At 41.4% G+C, this 18,143-nt stretch overlaps 1 protein-coding gene across 3 annotated transcripts in view; it reads right to left on the reverse strand.

Annotated features, from left to right (window-relative positions):
• CNTN1 (contactin 1) overlaps nt 1-18,143 on the reverse strand; it is an 895,734-nt gene that overhangs the window by 753,682 nt on the left and 123,909 nt on the right. For 2 of the 3 annotated variants that reach the window (XM_069228856.1, XM_069228858.1), the window contains exon 2: nt 5,898-5,989. The gene's annotated coding sequence lies outside the window, so the exon portion shown is untranslated. Of the gene's footprint in view, nt 1-4,448; nt 4,502-5,897; nt 5,990-18,143 lie in introns of all 3 variants that reach the window. The other variant, XM_069228855.1, reaches the window with a different exon arrangement.

Here is an 18,143-nt window from a genome sequence, read left to right on the forward strand (position 1 = left end):
TCGTTTTTCACTACAGCAAGGCCTATCTTTCCCATATGATAACATTGGGATTACCTTAATACATTTTACAAGTGTAATTCGCAATCTGCAAGAAATGTTGTTTTTGAGCTTGGTGTCTCTGGAATCACAATTTAAAATCACAACTAATGGTGAAGTAGAATTATAAAGACTAATTCTGAAAATGCCACTTTTAGAAAGTTGGCATTTTCCTAATTTAGCCATTTGGTGCCTGCTGCCCATCTCTATCACTTGTCTGATGTGGCTGACGCCTGGGCTTTGTGTATTCCCCCAAGAAAGCCACACAGAATGGGAGCTTGGGTGTGACTTGATGGGCATTGATGGTCCATCCTTGCAGGATCGGAGGGAGGAGTAGGCCACAGCCTCACTTACACCGGAATAGGCTGTGTCCTGTCCAAACACAAAAGGGCTCCATAACCCCCTGTAGTGAGTCTGGAGCCAGGGCAGGAAGGGCAGGACCTCATACACTTCAAAGGCCTGTCTTTGAAGTCTCCTCCACTTCAAAGGCCAAATTGGGTATTAGCACTGGAACTCTGACACCACCAGCTCAGTGTACTTCTAGACCTGGGACCACCCTGCCAAGAAGGAAAGGGCTATCACTCTGCTGGACTGCTGCTTTGCTAGACTCCTGCCTTGCTGAGCTTCCCTGCTGCCTGATGTGTGCCTGCGAGGGTGAAAAGATCTGGACCTGTATTATTGAACTCAGAGTGACCCCAAGGACCAGCTGACTGGCCTCCTGATCTGAAGTATCAGGAAAATAATAGACTTCCAATTACCCTGCTCTTTCACGTGGACTCTGCTAAATGTGAGTCTGCTCTGCCAAATGCTGCCACCCCAGTCCTGGGCCCTTAGAAGTGAGCCTAGGGTATTAGCATCAGCAGAACTGACCCATCCCCTGCTGTGGTAGCAGTATCGCTGCATCAACGCTGTTGTGTGGAGAAGAATCACTGCAACACCTCTACAGCGTGGGTCAAAACTCAAGCCCTCATAGCCTCATCGATGACAGCCTTGATGCAATGCTAAAATTCCACATCGCAGCGTCTGCGCTCATTATAAGAGATGCAGTATCTCAACTGCACGATGCATCCTCGACCCTGGAATTCGCATCACAAGCCCCGGCATCTTAATCCTCGGCGTTGATGTGGCAGGAACTTGTACTTGAACTCCACCCCATCTCAGAATCGGCTCAGCACCGCTGCTGCTTGGAAAAGATTAACATATCACCTTTACTGAATGGAGACTTTAGACGCATGACTGCTACTGCGTTGTTTGGAGTGATGCAGCACTCCATAACCAGGAATAAGGTACTTTTGTTCAGTAGGCCTAACTGTGTCCATGTAGCCGACCTGCGCTCCATCGCACTTGACTTGCCAATAAATGCTTCTAAGTGCTATTTTACAGTTTAGTCTTTAAAAATACATAACTCAAGTTCTACTGATTGGATTTTTGTTTTGGTCTTATTAAGTAAAGTTTGTTTTGTCTGACCTGGTGTGGAATCTTTTTGTGTGGTGTTTTCACAGTTTTGCATTTTAAGTGTTGCACAAAGATGGGACAGATTGCCTCTTAAGTTAAGCCTGACTGCTCTCTGTCAAGCAACCACAAGGTTAGCACAGGTTAGTATAGGGTGCGTTTATGGCTTCCCTGGCCATGATTGTGCTTCCTGCTTGATCAGAGTGCCTACCTCTGTCAACCACAAACCCAGTTTCAAACAATACCGTTTGAAAAGAAGAAAACCCCTGAAATTCACCAACTTTAGGTATCTTAAGTAACTATAACTCATATCCCAAGGTAACTATACTGTGTGCCCTCACCATCCACTGCTAATGCACTCAGATATTATATCACTCATGGCATGTTCTATAATATCATGGATAATATCACTGCAACATTTTCAATGTAATTATTGATGCACAAATGTACATGGCAGCAAAACAAGTTATAGTTATCTGGGGCATGTCACATAAATGTTACATTTAAATCAAGAAACACAAAAATGTGAGACCAGCCAGAGGGAGCCTACAGTTTTGGCCACAGCAACAATCTAAATAAACATAAATAACATTTAGAGGTGTTAGACATTGGGTCTGTAGTTGGCAGACAGCTTGCACTCTGTCCAAGCAGGGACCCTCACTCTATTCAGGGTAATGGAGATACACACTTAGGATAACCCTGCTCACCCGCTTGGTAGCTTGGTACATGCAGTCAGGCTTATCTCAAAGGCAATGTGCAAAGTATTTGTACCAACACACCCAGTAACACAGTGAAAACACCACAGAAGGACTCAACACCAGGTTAGAAAAATAGCCAATATTTATCTGAGTAAAATGACAAAAACAACAAAAATCCAACATACAAAGTTATGAATTTTTTACGATTAAATGTCGATATAGCGCTTAGAAACAGAAATGCTTCACATTGGTGATACCACGGCATTGTGACAGATTGGTTCCCAACAATCCGATGCTAATGGCGCCAATCACGGCCAATCACCAGTACCTTGTGAAAATGAGGAAACAAGTTTGTGCACGGAGTCGGGGATCAAGCCGTTGCTGGATCCAGTGCGTCGTCGGTTCCGGTGCTGCGCAGTGAAGGAGTCAGTGTGAGGTATTGGGTCCTTGCTGTGGAGGTGAAGTGACATTGGCAAGAGGGTAGGATGCACGCACTTCCGGCTGGGTCGATATCCGGCAGTCACGGCATGGTGCGGCGAAGTCGGGTGTCACGGACGTCAATGACATGGCACTTAATGACTCCCGGAGTTGTGGACTTCAGCAAGGCTGCGGTGGCGTCAGGCTCACGGGGTCATCCCACTCAAGTAAGGACCACGGTTTCAGTTGCAGGCAGTGTTGTGGGATCCGGCAGGAGTGTCAGTCCGGAGTAGTCCGAAGTCGGTGTACTTGGTTCTTCTTGGTTTTTCACCAGCTTCTCCTTTTGAGGGCCCAGGGACTGGATCAGACACCACTTGGCAGGGTAGGAGTCTCAGCAAGAGAGTCCAGGTGCTGGCAGAGAAAGTCTTTGATGGCCCTGAGTCTTCAGAACAGGGGGGAAACTCAGTCCAAGCCCTTGGAGAAACTTCACAAGCAGGAATATACCACAAAGTCCAGTCTTTGTCCTCTTTCAGGCAGAAGCAGCAACTGCAGGCCAACCCAGCAAAGCACAGTCAAAGGCAAAGGAGCAGTACTCCTCCTCCAGCTCTTCTCCTTGGCAGAGGGTCCTCTTGAATCCAGAATTAATCTAAAAATCTGGGGTTTTGGATGTAATACTTATACCCCTTTCTGCATTTGAAGTTGGCAAACTTCAATGGAAAGTCTTAGTTGTTTACAAAATCCTGCATTGCCCAGGCCTGGCCCCAGACACAGACCAGGGGGTTGGAAACTGTATTGTGTGAGGACAGGCATAGCTCATTCAGGTGTAAATGTCAGCTCCTCCCTCCCCACTCTAGCCCAGGAGACTCATCAGGATATACAGGCTACACCACAGCTCCCTTTGTGTCACTGTCAAGAGGGAATTTACAACAGTCCAACTGCCAGTCTGACCCAGACAGGGAATACACAAGCAGGCAGAGTCACTGAATGGTTCAAGTAAGAAAATGCCCACTTTCTAAAAGAGGCATTTTCAAACTGACCATCTAAAAAACAACTTTACCAAAAGATGTAATTTTAAATTGAGAGTTCCGAGACCCCAAACTCTAGATCTCTATCTGCTTCCAAAGGGAAACTGCACTTAAAAGATATTTAAAGACAGTTCCCATGTTAACCTAGGAGAGAGATAGGCCTTGCAGAAGTGAAAACCGAATTTGGCAGTATTTCACTTTTAAGACATATAAAACACATTAGTACATGTCCCACCTTTAACATACACTGCACCCTGCCAATGGGGCTACCTAGGGCCTAACTTAGGGGTGCCTTACATGTATAAAAAGGGAAGGTTTGGGCCTTGCAAGTGGGTACATTTGCCAGGTCAAATTGGCAGTTTAAAACTGCACACACAGACACTGCAGTGGCAGGTCTGAGCCATACTTACAGGGCTACTCGAGTGGGTGGCACAATCAGTGCTGCTGGCCCTAGTATCATTTGATTTACGGGCACTGGGCACCTGTAGTGCACTTTATTTGAGACTTACTAGTAAATCAAATATGAGAATCATGGGAAAGTAAATTACACATAACAATTTACACAGGGAACACTTGTACTTTAGCACTGGTCAGCAGTGGTAAAGTTCCCTGAGTACCAAAACCAGCAAAACCTGTTCAGAACAAATAGGAGGAAGGAGGCAAAAAGTTTGTGGATGACACTGCAAAAAGGGCCAAGTCCAACAAGAGGCATAATAATAATTTGGATCAATCAAGACAAGATCATTCATATTATCAACCGTAGAGTAAATTTGAAATATACCAGTGATTAAACAGGCATGAAATATGATCAATCATTTACCTTTCTCCAAATGATCCTTTGAGAGCAAGGATGGTGTTTTTCTGTATCAAGGTCTAGGGAAAGTGATAACAATTTGAAAAATATATGTATTGACCAAATTTTTCCCTCCTAACTGGTTAAAAAGGACACCAATTTATTTTGCTAGCAACACTCTACTAAACCTTGTATGTATCACGTCAACTTCTCTTCACATCAACATATAATGGATGCATGTTTCCGACAGAGTCCTTTGTGCAGACCTTTAAGTCAACCATCCACAACCATCATAATATGTCCATGTCTTTTCCTCTCCTCACTGAGCATCTAAATGTGCCTGCACCTTTTATTACGAATCTCACAAGTAAGCCATCTCAATTAAACACTCCATATATCTCTTCAAAACTAAATTGTTTTGTCACCTAAGAGCCTACTCCTTTGATATTCCACACCCAAATTCAGCTGCTACTTTAGGCTCTCAAACACCAACTCTCTCAACTCCCTTTTCGCTACCACCATGATTAGTATTTCCTACACACAGCATTTTGTGAGAATCACCTGGATACTTGTAGTTTCTAAAATAGAGTCATGATCTATGTGCAGCAATTTAATTTTGAAATATTAATCACAATTTTTCATGACACAAATCCCATCAGGTTGTAGCGCGTGTAATTTTCCCTTATTCTTAAATGCCCATATTATTAATATGTGTCCAAAAGACTACACAAACTTTTCTGATTATTGTAACAAAAAGAGTGGTTGAATGATTTCTTGCATTAAAAACTGCTCTTGTCTATTTTACAACTGGAAATTGCAAAATGTTATTATCGTATTTCAGGTTAAAACCTTGTTTTTACCTTAACGAACCTCAAGTTTGAAATAGAACCTATTAAAGATAATTTAATTAAATAATGACAGAGCTATACATTTCATCATCCATTGGCATTAGCTGTTATGAAACTATGTATGTTTGTGATAAAGACATCTAACTCAACTAACAGATATGACACAGTAATTGGATTTCCAGTACTATCATAGTGTGATGTCAGTATATGTAATACATTTATGTAAATGGATTCAAATATCTGTTTTTAGTTTTTTTTAAATATTCTAATCTGTGATTTGTTCATTGGCTAATTTAGCGAATGTATCCTGTCAATTTCTGTATTTAAGTTGCAGATGTTGTCTCTTTCTGGCGCATAAAGCATCATTCCACCACCATGAAGGATGTGATTTCTTACCTGCATAAATAAGTAGGCAGTGTGAATAAACTGAAAGTTCATGTGGCATTACTGTCCTTGCCTCTTTCAAATTCCCTCAAACATGTAATCGTCTTGTAACATTACTCATAACAACATCCCAGAAAGGTTACTCTTCTGTTATCATCCACTACTAAGTGCTCAATTACTGTATACAATTTTTTGCAAGATTTTCCGCAAAAAAAAAAAAAAACAGATTACATTGGTGGGCTACCTGGCAAGGTCCTGCTGCTGCCCAACCGTACAATATGTCTGGACGAATGTAAGATTTCAGTTTACAGTGCTGTCAGTGTTGTCCATTGTTATCTAAAGAGTAAACAAAAGATAGATACAACTAATTAAAAGACAATTAAAATCAATTAAGAACTAGTATAATAAACCACACTGCAGGAAAATGTTCTTTTCACAGCTTCCCACACACATCAGTTGTTGTGCTTTTATTGACCCAATTTGCAGCTTTACTTGAAATGTTGTGCTTTGAGAATCGGGTAAATAGTCACTCGCTACATGTGTACTAGGCCCAAAACATGACATTTTATTGGACATTACCTTTTGGCATATTTAACTGCCATGTATGTTCATGATAAAGCTTTGTAATCCCTGCACAAGGGGAATAAATGTCAAATTTCTATAGGGGGATGGCCTTACTTTACCCATCTTTGGGATTTTACACTTAACCACTGTTGCAGTCTCAATAGTTTAGAAATGTTTCAGCCTACCTCTGAAATTAAGTAAATTGTAAAGTGCATTTTGGGAACTGCACAGGCAAGGTGCATAATGTTCAGAATTGAAGATTGAACGTTGTGCTTAGTAACATGTCTCTACAGTAGCAGAGTCAGCAAAGTGCTATCACTGCATTGGCACATATCAGATTTCCTTTGACATTCTTGCACTACTCTTTAAATCATGATTGTATATTTTGGGCTTCAAAAAACACATAGCATTCTTTTAGAACTTAACTTAAGGGCCTCATTACGACCTTGACGGCGGGGGTTTCTCCGTCACAAACGCCCACCATACTACATGATACATTGTGTGTACAGAACTTGTAATACAGCAGATGGGATATCTGTCATGTTAGTGATGGAGTAATCCCCTCCGCCAAGGTCATAATCAGGCCCTAAGATTGTTATTACACATGCCAAAAAAAACATAATTTGTAGAAAGTTAAGTAAGTTCTGCCTTCACAGGGACTGGGGTGAAATTCATTTCAGTCAGACCAACACCCTTTTGCAGGGCTTATAATTAGATTTGTTTCCAGCTCACAATAGTGCCAAAGGGTGCGCCATCACGCATAATTAATTTTCAAACTGGATACAATGTGGGTTGCTTGGCTCATTAGCCTCTGCTGTGGCTCACCATCATAATAAATCACTGTGCAATTGTTTTCCATTTTTTCATTTTTGTACTTCTTTTTTCATTGTTTTGGTTTATTTTTGTTTTATTGATATACTTATTCTATATAGCAATATTTAATTTTTTATTCTACAGTACTTATTATTTCTCGCTTTCTATTTTTATCTGTTTGCATATATATGTTTGTATGTGTGTATTCATATATACTTTAATACAAACACACACCTATATTGTTTTATGTTTTAATATTGTACCTATGTTTCCATTTATTTATTTATGTTGTCCTCTTTCACTCTTGCTCCCTTTCTCTTTCTATTCTCAAAAGTAGTGTACAAGATGCGTTAGTCCCTATCTGGACATTTTTGTGGTGATTCTTCAAGCGGGGGCAAATAACTTTTTCCCCATTCTATGTCTATTGGGATTTTGCAATTTTTACACACTGCTACAGTCTGAACCACTGTATGGAATTACACCAAATTTGTCAGGAAGATAGATCTTTGTCTGTAGATCATGGTTTTGTGATTTGGTGTATATCTGTTCAGTAGTTTCACAGTTTAGGCTGGCTGCAACCAGATAGGAAAGTTGCAGCCGCTATTTTGTTTCTTGGCTGGGTCCTTGGGGAGAAAACATAAATAAAAGCAGACTGTAGAGGTTAGGATAGAGCTATCCTGACCCCACAAGACACACAGATGGGTATCTAAGGTACCCCGCATAGGCAAAAAATGTCCAATTATATTTTTGGGCCAATCCATGGATCTGCAGATGCACCACTGCACACAGCGCAACCCCCAGTGTAAATCTGTGATGTATCAATGGATCCAGAGCCCAATAGGGAAAAAAACATCATCTCACACATTAGTTCCCCTCCACGCACGGCCTGGGTGCATGCAGGGTGTTGGCGGCAAGGACTGGCCACTTCACCAGTGCACGGAAAGTATTTATATATTACTTTACATTAAAAAAATAGGAACTCACTGATGAATCAAATAGATATATAACACAGTGGCTGTCACTTCAGAGTTTCCTAACAAAGAGCATTTTTTGGTTCACTAACAACCTTGGCGCCAGACACGTTTATTCACCTTACCTCCTTCCTGGAAGTGGGGGCTAAGAAAAGAGGGGGGGGCAATAGCAATTTCCATTTTCGGGTTTTTAGACAGCTCTACACCCAAAATTGCTGACCAGAATTACACCAAATTTACCAAAAAGCTAGATCTTTACACAGAAATCGTGTTTTGTGATTTGGAGTAAATTTATTAAGTAGTTTTTGAGAAATTGAGATTCAAAATGTATAGATATATAGACAGTTGGGCTTGAATTAAAGAATTCAAGCATAATGATTGGCTGAGAGGACTGTTTAAAGCCCATCACTCTGACTGGATGGCCACAACATGAATAGAAATATTGCAGCCACCATTAGTGTATTCCGGGACTTGGTCCCTGTGTCCTGAAAATGTTCTTAAAAAGGACATAAGGGGGCAGAGTAGGGAGCACTGACCCCTAGACCTTGGGAGAGGGTCCCAGAGAGACGCCTCTGGTCCCAAAATAAAAAAGAAATGGGGCTATTGTGATCCTCCTGGTCTCCCACAGAACTTCCTTAAGCTCTGCTCCCATTCTTAGAACACCCACAAAGGCTGTGCAAGGCAGGGGTTTGGCCGCATGCAGGGGGTAATAGGATTTTAATTCACGTTAAAAAAATCCTAGATGTTCTCAGGAACAAATACAAAGGTGAAGGAGAAATAGTAGATAGGTATGGCTATAATATCTTACTTAAGATTTTTTTTTAAACTTCAGAAAATCACTAATAAAACAAAGATTAAAGTGATGTTATTGTTAGGTGAAAATGTAATTTAAAGTGTTGCAATTTAAACCGTTTTAAACTGTAAAACAAACACACATCCACCTGTTCCAGTTTACCGAGCTAACTAGAACTTGTGCTCCCACCTTGCTATGCTTACGACCCACCTATTACATAACTCATGACATGTTTAATGGTACCATTGATGATATCATGGATGGCATTACTGACAATATCTTAACATCAGTGTTGTCATCATTGATGTTAACACTGGGCATTGTGGGGGTGCCAGTAGTCCACCACATATCTATCAATTCATTTCATGTTAACAACTACTTTCAGTTCAGTGAGCAATTAGGGTTTGGCAACAATAATGCTACAGAGTAGAGAGTTTTTTGATTCTCAGTATAATTGCCTGATTTCAATAACACATTACTCAGCCTGACAGCAATAGACATACTACAATTAACACACCTCATTACAGAAAACAGTGCTCGATGAAGTAGATTAATTTACTGCCAGCAGAATATCTCAGTTGAGAAGTAATGCATAAATTAATTCTTCTTTGCTAGGGCTGGGTCATTCTGTTGCCGTGGGGCACCAGTATTCTTAGTAAGGGCAAGCCGTGGTTTCTGAACATCAATTCACCAAAAGGCCAGGGGTAGTGGAAGTGACATCATACACCATTTGACCTTTACATTCACTCACACACTCATGTTTATACATATATCCACAATCACACATACACACACTCTCTCTCATAAACACACTCTCACTAGCAATCATGTACACAACATACATTTAAAAGCATTTACTACTTACCTCAACTGCTAGGGAGTGTCATATTCCAGATAATTGTACTCCATTTTCACCACACTAACTAGTGAAAAATGTTATTATTCACTTTTAGTGGAATAAAAAGTGACAAAAAGCAAAGAGATTGCAGGCCCAACAGATGTTCATCAGGACCTCGCTCTGAGGCCAGGGGTCTCAAATGCAGTGCAAGGAGTCACATGGGGCAAGCCTGGAGTCGCTCAGACTCGTGGTGACCCCTAAATGAGGTCCATGCCTTGGCTATGTAGGAGCAGGGTTTGACTGCAACAGAAAATAGGCTGGGCAACCACATAAAAGTGCCTCCCATTCCTGAATTAGAAAGCTAAAAAAAAGTGGCCCTTGTTTGCATATTGGGATAGTTTTGAACTTGTTGTATAAGTGTGTTTGAAGGTTTGAAAGACTGTTCGGATTTGAGCTTGCTGGAGACAATATTTGTTTTAATACCAGGGAAATCAACAGTAAATCCCGACCCTGAAGAGCATAAAAAAGGCCAACAAACAGCCAAAAAATGGCCCACAAACTGGTCTCTCAAACCAGTCTTTCTGGTACTGCCTGATTGTCCTATAGGCCAGTCTGACCCTGTGTAGAAAGCAAGCAGCCAAGGTGCTCCTGATCAACTAATGTTTTAGACAAGACAGAGGACTACAGTTCTATAGAGGATCAGGTTCAAAGTAATTTGCATGGAGAGCAGACCAATGTACATTAGCCACGTCAGCAGTAAGGCTTTGGTAAATGAGAGAACATTATGGAGACGGTAATTTTCGGGATTCGTGACATTTTTTCCTTTCTTTCTTTGATTCTTTTAGGAGCCATATGTGGCGGCAGGCAGAGGCATACTATTTCTGCTGTAAGCTTCCAACCACTGATAATGTTTTAGGGGCTCAAGTTTCTTACCACACTACAAGCATGCCTAGCAGTCAACACTAGGAATCAAATTTGAAAACAGAAAGACATGCTGGTGAAATGCTTTATTCGAAACAAGTGTCGTACTGGGATAGAAACTATGCTCAGGCACCAAAATACAAGTGGCCCTCATTAGTGAATTACACAGCTACAAAAGTGGCCCATGCTTGCAAATTGGGGTCGTTTTGAACTTGTAAAGACATACTGTATAATCGTTTTGTATGATATGGAAGACTGCATGAATTTGCGCTTGCTGAAGGTAATGTTTGTTTTAATCCACAATTAAATAGGCCCAGAAGACCATAAGTCAGGCCTACAATCAGCCACAAAACAGCCCATAAACTATCCTGTCTGACCAGCCTGTTGCGAACTGCCTGATTCCGCTATCGGCCAGTCGAAACGTTCCCGAAATATCGATGTGGCATCTGTGAGCTTTAAGAATCTTTCTTTGTGGTAGACTAGGTATTTATCACATTTTAGTTTCTTCACCCATTCAGCGAAGTTTAATAAATTGCATACTTAACATTAAAAGCTCTTTTGCGAAACACTGCCCTACACTTTCCAAATCGCATGCAAAACCTTTGAAAAGGTTGCAAGCAGGCCATAACTCGGTATCTCAAGATACGACAAATGTCACAGTGTTAACAATTGTATCCTGAACATATTTGTAAGATGAGTATAAACATAATCAATCTATATATTGCCTTTTAAATCGTGCAGAAGATTCCACTTCACTGATATTCACATGTTCTATGAAAATGAGTATTCATATTTGACCGATGGCTACCCATTAATCATCGTTACTGTTTTACACATTTAAAACAATTTATTTTAAGTACATCGTCATAATAAACTTACTGTTATAACAGCAAACATAATTAATTAATTGGTCATTCCACAATGGATTTCATGAGTATTTCAAGGCTAACCCATAACTTAGTGCAATTCAAGATACTGTAAAATGAACTCAATCATGTGGAGCTAATAAAATAAAACCTTATTTAGCGCTTGATAAATCTTGAGTCAACAGTAGAACCACCACAGGAACCCCAGACTGTGTGGATTAATAAATCTTCAGTCAACAGCAGAACTACCACAAGGATCCCAGACTTTGTGTGTTGAAAGGACCATCCCGTTTAGGGTCATTAGGTTGATACTGATTATTCCTACTGGGGTGCACCGTATAAGTCATGGGGGACCTGAACAGGAAAAGTACAGAATGTCCCTAAACCACAAGGAGAAAACACCCTTCTCTTCAGCGACAATTGTTTTAGTGTTTTAGAAACAAAACCTAGTTTTTGCCCCACTATTATTTCAAGTGTGTATTAGTCATATGGCAACAGGGTTTGGTTCAGGCACAAGCGGGTTGCCGATCAAGACCTGTCAAAGAATATATCACTGCCATGTTCCATGTGGAAAATACAGTTTTCTCTAACCACACTTCCTTATACTTTCAACTGGAATTAATGATATTTAAGAGATATCTGATAGAAATCCATTATTTTTTAATAAATATAAAACTCAAGTAATGATCGTTGGTTAAAGTGGACCATCTGGAAAAGGTTACTCAGGATATCAAACTATATGGTGGCTTTAAGTAATGGGGTCTCTGGTTGGCAGTCCATTTTCACTCAATTGAAGCAGGGACCCTCACTCTAGTCAGGCTATAGGAGAAACACACCAGGGTACTCCGTACTCACCCACTTAGTAGCTTGGCACGAGCAGAAAGGCTTAACCGCAGAAGCAATGTGTAGAGTATTTGTACAAACACACACAGTAATATAGTGAAAATACTACAAAATGGACACCACACCAGTTTAGGAAAATAGGTAAGATTTATCTAAGTTAAACAACACCAAAACGACAAGAATCCAACATACACAAGTCAAGATGTGAATTTTCAAAAGAATTAAAGTCTCAATCCTTAGAAAACAGTGAAAACAGTGAGAATGCTATTGTTACACAAAAGTACCTGGTTTGCGTAAAAAATAAAGCCGCACAGGCAAGCGTGCGTTGGAAAAGTCAGTGATGTGTCTGTTCCTTACTTGCAAGCGAGGCTGTGCGCCGTTTCCTTCTCTGATGCGTCATTTTGCTCCCTCGCAAGAAAGCGATGTGTAAATCTCTGGGTGGGGCACCTTGGATCCGGGTAGGCTTTGCAACAATCTTTTCCGCCCAGCAATGTGCATTGAAATCCAGTTGCACGTTGTCAGAAAACTGCTCTGTGTGGCGTATGCGCCATTATCAGCCTCTGTAAAAGGGTGTTGCGCAGGATTTCTCCAGCCGCATTGCGCCGATCACCCAGCCGCAATGCAGGTGGAGCATTGATTTTATCCGCAAAGTCGGGACGCATCGTTTATCAGCCGCGTTGTGGAAGGTCCATCGAATATGCCTCCGCATGGGAGTGTTTGTGTGGATTTCAGTCCCTATCCACCAGCTTCACCTTTCAAGGGCCCAGGGACTGGATGGGGCACCACTTCGTAGGGTAGGAGTCTCACCAGAGAGTCCAGGTCCTAGCAGAAAGAAGTCTTTGATGGCCCTGAGACTTCAACCACAGGAGGCAAGCTCAACTCAAGCCCTTGGAGATTCTTCTCAAGCTGGAATGCACAACAAAGTCCAGTCTTTCTCCCCTTTTCACAGGCAGAAGCCGCAACTGCAGGATAGCCCAACAAAGCACAGTCACAGGCAGGGGCAGTACTTCTCCTCATCTCTTCAGCTCTTCTCCTTAATGGTTTAGGCTAGAAAATGCCCACTTTCTAAAAGTGGCATTTTCAAACTGACAATTTCAAAACCAACTTTACCAAAAGATGTATATTTAAATTGTGATTTCAGCGACACCAAACTCCAAATTTCTATCTGCCCTCAAAGGGAATCTGCACTTCAATATAATTTAAGGGCAGCCCACATGTTTACCTATGAGGGAGATAGGCCTTGCAACAGTGAAAGCTGGGTTTAGCAGTATTTCACTGTTAGGACATGTAAAACACACCAGTACATATCCCACCTTTAACATATACTGCACTCTGTCCCTGGGGCTAACTAGGGCCTACCTTACATATAGAAAATGGGAAGGTTTAGGCCTCGTAAGTGGGTACACTTGCCAAGTCAAATCAGCAGCTTAAAGCTGCACACACAGCCACTGCAGTGGCAGGTCTCAGCCATGTTTACAGGGCTACTTATGTGGGTGGCACAACCAGTGCTGCAAGCCCACTAATAGCATTTGATTTACAGGCCCTAGGTACCTCTAGTGCACTTTACCAGGGATTTACCAGTAAATCCAATATGCCAATCAGGAATAATCCAATTACACAGATAATTTACAAAGAAGCACTTGCACTTTAGCACTGTTCAGCAGTGGCTACGTGCCCAGAGTACCAAAAACAGCAAAAACAGAGCCCAGCACATAGTCAAAACATAGGAAGCACAGGCAAAAACAGACAGGGGACACCGCGCCAATGAGGCCAGGTCTAACAGTGGCATTGCTTTTTACTGGATAAAAACATTGACTGCGTTCAATGTCCACAATTTGCTGTTGGACGCAATTTTTTATATCCGTTCAGAAATACATGAACATATATTGATTATGTTGTTGAAGGCTTATCTGCTAAAATACTTTAGGTCTTGACCACTCCTTAACTTAAGGCAGAGAGCTCAGGAAAGAATGCGGTGAGGTAAGTGGGGCAGGGGCAGGGTTGGTGGGTAGTTTTTAGGGGTGGAAGGTGGATTAAGGGTTTTTGGAATAGATTTTTTTTTTTAGGGGTGGGGGAGTTTGGGGAAATTTAGGGCTTAGGGTGGGTGGGTGGAGGGACTGGATAGTTTATTTTTTAGGGGCTGGGGTTGGGGGGTTAGGGTATTTTTTATTGTTTGGCTTAGGGTGGGGAGGGGTAGTTTATTGTTTAGGGGCAGGGGAAGGTTTAAGGAAGGGCGGGAGGAGAGGAGGAAGGATTGGGAGAGGATGTGGTGAGGTAAGTGGGGTTGAATTTTGTGCTTAGGGTGGGTGGGGGCGTCGGGGTAATTTATTTTTTAGGGGCAGGGTGGGGAAGGTTTTAGGGCTCAAGGTGAGTGGGGGACTGTGAGTAGTTTTTTATTTAGAGCTTAGGGTGGATGGGGGTCTGCGTAGTTTAGTTATTAGGGGTGTGGGAAGGTTTTAAGGGCTCAGGATGGGTAGTGAGTGTTGGGGTAGTTTAGTTTTTAGGGCCATGGGTGGGGGAGTCAGGGAAGTTTTTTTTAGTTCTAGTTTCTGGATGGGGGAAGTTTTTAGGGCTCAGGGCAGCATGGGAGTGTCAGGGTAGTTTAGTTTTTTGGAGTTTAGGAGGTTCAAGGTAGTTTTTTTTTAGGGCTTAGGGTCGGCGGGGGTCAGGGTAGTTTAGTTTTTACCAGTGGGGGAAGGTTTTAGGGCTCAGGGCAGGTGGGGGTGTCGGAGCAGTTTACTTCTTAGGGGTGGGGGTAGTTTTGGGCCTCAGGGCAGGTGGGGGGTGTATGACAGAACCATACATGCCATTATCGCATATGCCTTTATGAAGCATGTTTTTACAATGACATTTGCTGTAAAGGCATGCATGGTAAAGGCATGCATGGTAAAGGCGTGCATGGAAAAGACGTGGTCGTTGTTCTGATCACGTTGTTAAGGCATGCATTGTTCCAGTAAGCGTGGTTCTGTCATAAAACCGTTGCAGATACATATGAAGTTGGTAGCTGGCTGACGTTCTTTCTCTAAAGTCCACCTACGCCGCAGTCACTGCTGCTGGCAAGTGAAAAAGGACCTCCTGTTGCCTAATTCCAGGCATCAGTTGCAGAGTCTAGTAGCTTTGGTTTGTGGTCTGTATGAGACCAATTACAGCAAAACTGCCAGAGGCAACGTGGGTCTTTTATTTTTGTCTTCCTCTCCCCACCTGTAAAACATCCATTTTAGGGCATCCTCTTTTTTCACTCCTCATCCCTACATCTCATCCCTATTTCTCATCCATCATTCCAATTTTTCACCCATCACCCCTACTTCTCATCCCTATTTCTCCTCCATCACCCTACTCCTCTTTCCTATATCTCATCTAAAATCTCTACTTCCCAATTATAATCACTACTTCTCATTCCTCATCCCTGCTTGTTATCCCTGCTTCTCATCCATCACCCGCACTTCTTGACCATCATTCCTGCTTCTCATCCATGCTTTTCATCACTCATCTCTACTACTCATCAATCATCCATACATCTCATCCCTTGTCCCTACTTCTCATCCATCATTCTTACTTCTTATCAAGAGAGGAAATATTGTTGAATAAATATTAAACTTTAATCATAAAAGCTTTTATTTTGATGATCTGTATAATCCTGTCTCCAAGTATTGATTTATGGCCTGTGCTGGAAGGACCCAGCATGATTTTAAGCTCAACTGTTTGAAGATCCTCCAAATCATCAGAACTTTCTGTAGAAGCCTGTGTAAACAGAAAAGCACTTACTCAAATAGAATGAAATGTTGTACATCCTTGGATTCACTAGGGCCAAACACTGTACAAAGAGGAGGCTGTTTGTTCAGTGGATAGACAAATAGAATGCAGCCATCTCTCTTACCTCTGATTGGCTGTTGCCAAACAGTGTGAAGGGTGTGTTTCATAACATTGAAAGTGTGTTGATATGACTGAGGAATGAGAAGTGAGAAGTAGCGATGATAGATGAGAAGTAAGGATGAGAAGAAAGGATAATGGATGAAAAATCAAGATTAGGGATAAGAAATAGGGATGAGAAGTACGGATAATGGATAAGAAATAGGAATGATGGATGATAAGGGTGATGGATGTGAAGAAGGGATGAGGAGTAGGGATAATGAATGGGAAATTGGGGTGATGAATGATGGATAAGAAATAGGAATAAGAAGTAGGGATAATTGATGATGCATGAGAAAAAGGGGTGAGAAATATGGGTGATGTATGACGGATGAGAAGTATAAATGATGGAGGAGAAGCAGGGATAAGAACTAGGAATGATGGGTGAGAAGTAGGGATTATGGATGAGTAGTAGGGATGAGAAGTAAGAATGATGGGTGAGAAGTGGAGATTACGGATAGGAAGTAGGAATGAGAAGTAGGAATGATGGATAGGAAGTAGGAATGAGAAGTAGGAATGATAGATGAGAAGTAGGAATGGTGGTTAAGACACAGGGATGAGAAATGAGGGTCAAGGGTGAGAAGAAGGGATGAGAAGTAGGAAGAGGAGTGAGGAATTAGGATGTCCTAAAATACACTTGGCAGTGTGTAGAAATCATCTCTTCCGTCACTCTCACATCACAAGGGGTGGACTTCTGGGCACCATGATTCTGGGGCACCTCTTACTCCCTCTCTCAGAGACACATACACATTTGTGATCTACACAATGTCTATGATTTGAATATGCACTGGCCCACTCACCCTCAGTGGTACAGAGACAGGGCATCCTACAGGCACAATTTAGAAAATGCTGTATCCTGTAGCTTGGTGAGTAACATAAAGCTCAATGATACACGTAATGCTGGTAATAATATGGTACACATTGTATTTCAATTATTAAGGACATGGTGAGCAAAGAGTGAGTATTGTCTAAAATTACATTGCAAAACGTTTACAAACCATGCATTCAAACATATAAACACATGCAGAAGACCTGTAATGCAGCTTTTCTGGCTTAGTTGGTCACAACCATGCTGCAGTTTGCGATACTTGAGATCTATATATATTCAGGTCTTTCGATGTACTATTGTTGAAGAAAGCTCTGATGGTCAATGCACTTGCAACATCAATGTGTGTCTTTACCTGTATGATGATTGGAGCTATTGCACCCTTGGTTAGACTCCCAGCTCACTCTGTTACAAGGTGATCATAGTAACCATTATTGATACGCTGCTGTGAAGATGATTTCTATGTGCAAGGAATGGCTCAGAATGGCTGAGATTATCTAAAGTCATATGTAAGGGAGCTCTTATCCATAATGCAGAGGACTTCTCAAAGGTTGCACATCTTGACTCGTAGCTGTTGAAATAGATACAGCATATACGGATTTGGCATTTTACCTTTCTTGGTGCATTTTCACTTTACTTCTTTAAAAATGTGTCTCTACATTTTTCCTTACTGGATTTTTTCCATTTTGGTTGTGGATTTTAACTGCCTTGTGTGACTTTTTTAGTGTTGTACACTTTACACAATCTCTTTGAATTAAGACTGACCGCTTTGTGTCACGTTACTAGGGACTCAGCACAATAATTTTTTATTTCATATGTGTGACATCTAGCACGTACTAGCCTTATCCTTTGAGGTCGACACTCGTCCACCCCAAATAATAATCCAATATCCTAAAAGATAATAATGCCCTTGGCATTTAGTAAACTCTTCCAATGAAGACTAAATTAAGCACATTGTCTGTGTTTTCAATCATTTTTATGTATAACTCTAACACCTATGAATTTTTTTTTCGCAAGTTTCTAAACGCTCACCTTCCTTCTGTGACAATGTTTTAGGATTTTACCACTCTATTTTTTTCCTCTCTTTTATACAACTCTTTCCTCTAAACTGATACAAGAATGACAAAATACACTACCCAGAGTTTG

The sequence above is a fragment of the Pleurodeles waltl genome, chromosome 4_1 (genome assembly GCF_031143425.1).
Source record: "Pleurodeles waltl isolate 20211129_DDA chromosome 4_1, aPleWal1.hap1.20221129, whole genome shotgun sequence".
NCBI classification, from domain to species: Eukaryota; Metazoa; Chordata; class Amphibia; order Caudata; family Salamandridae; genus Pleurodeles; species Pleurodeles waltl.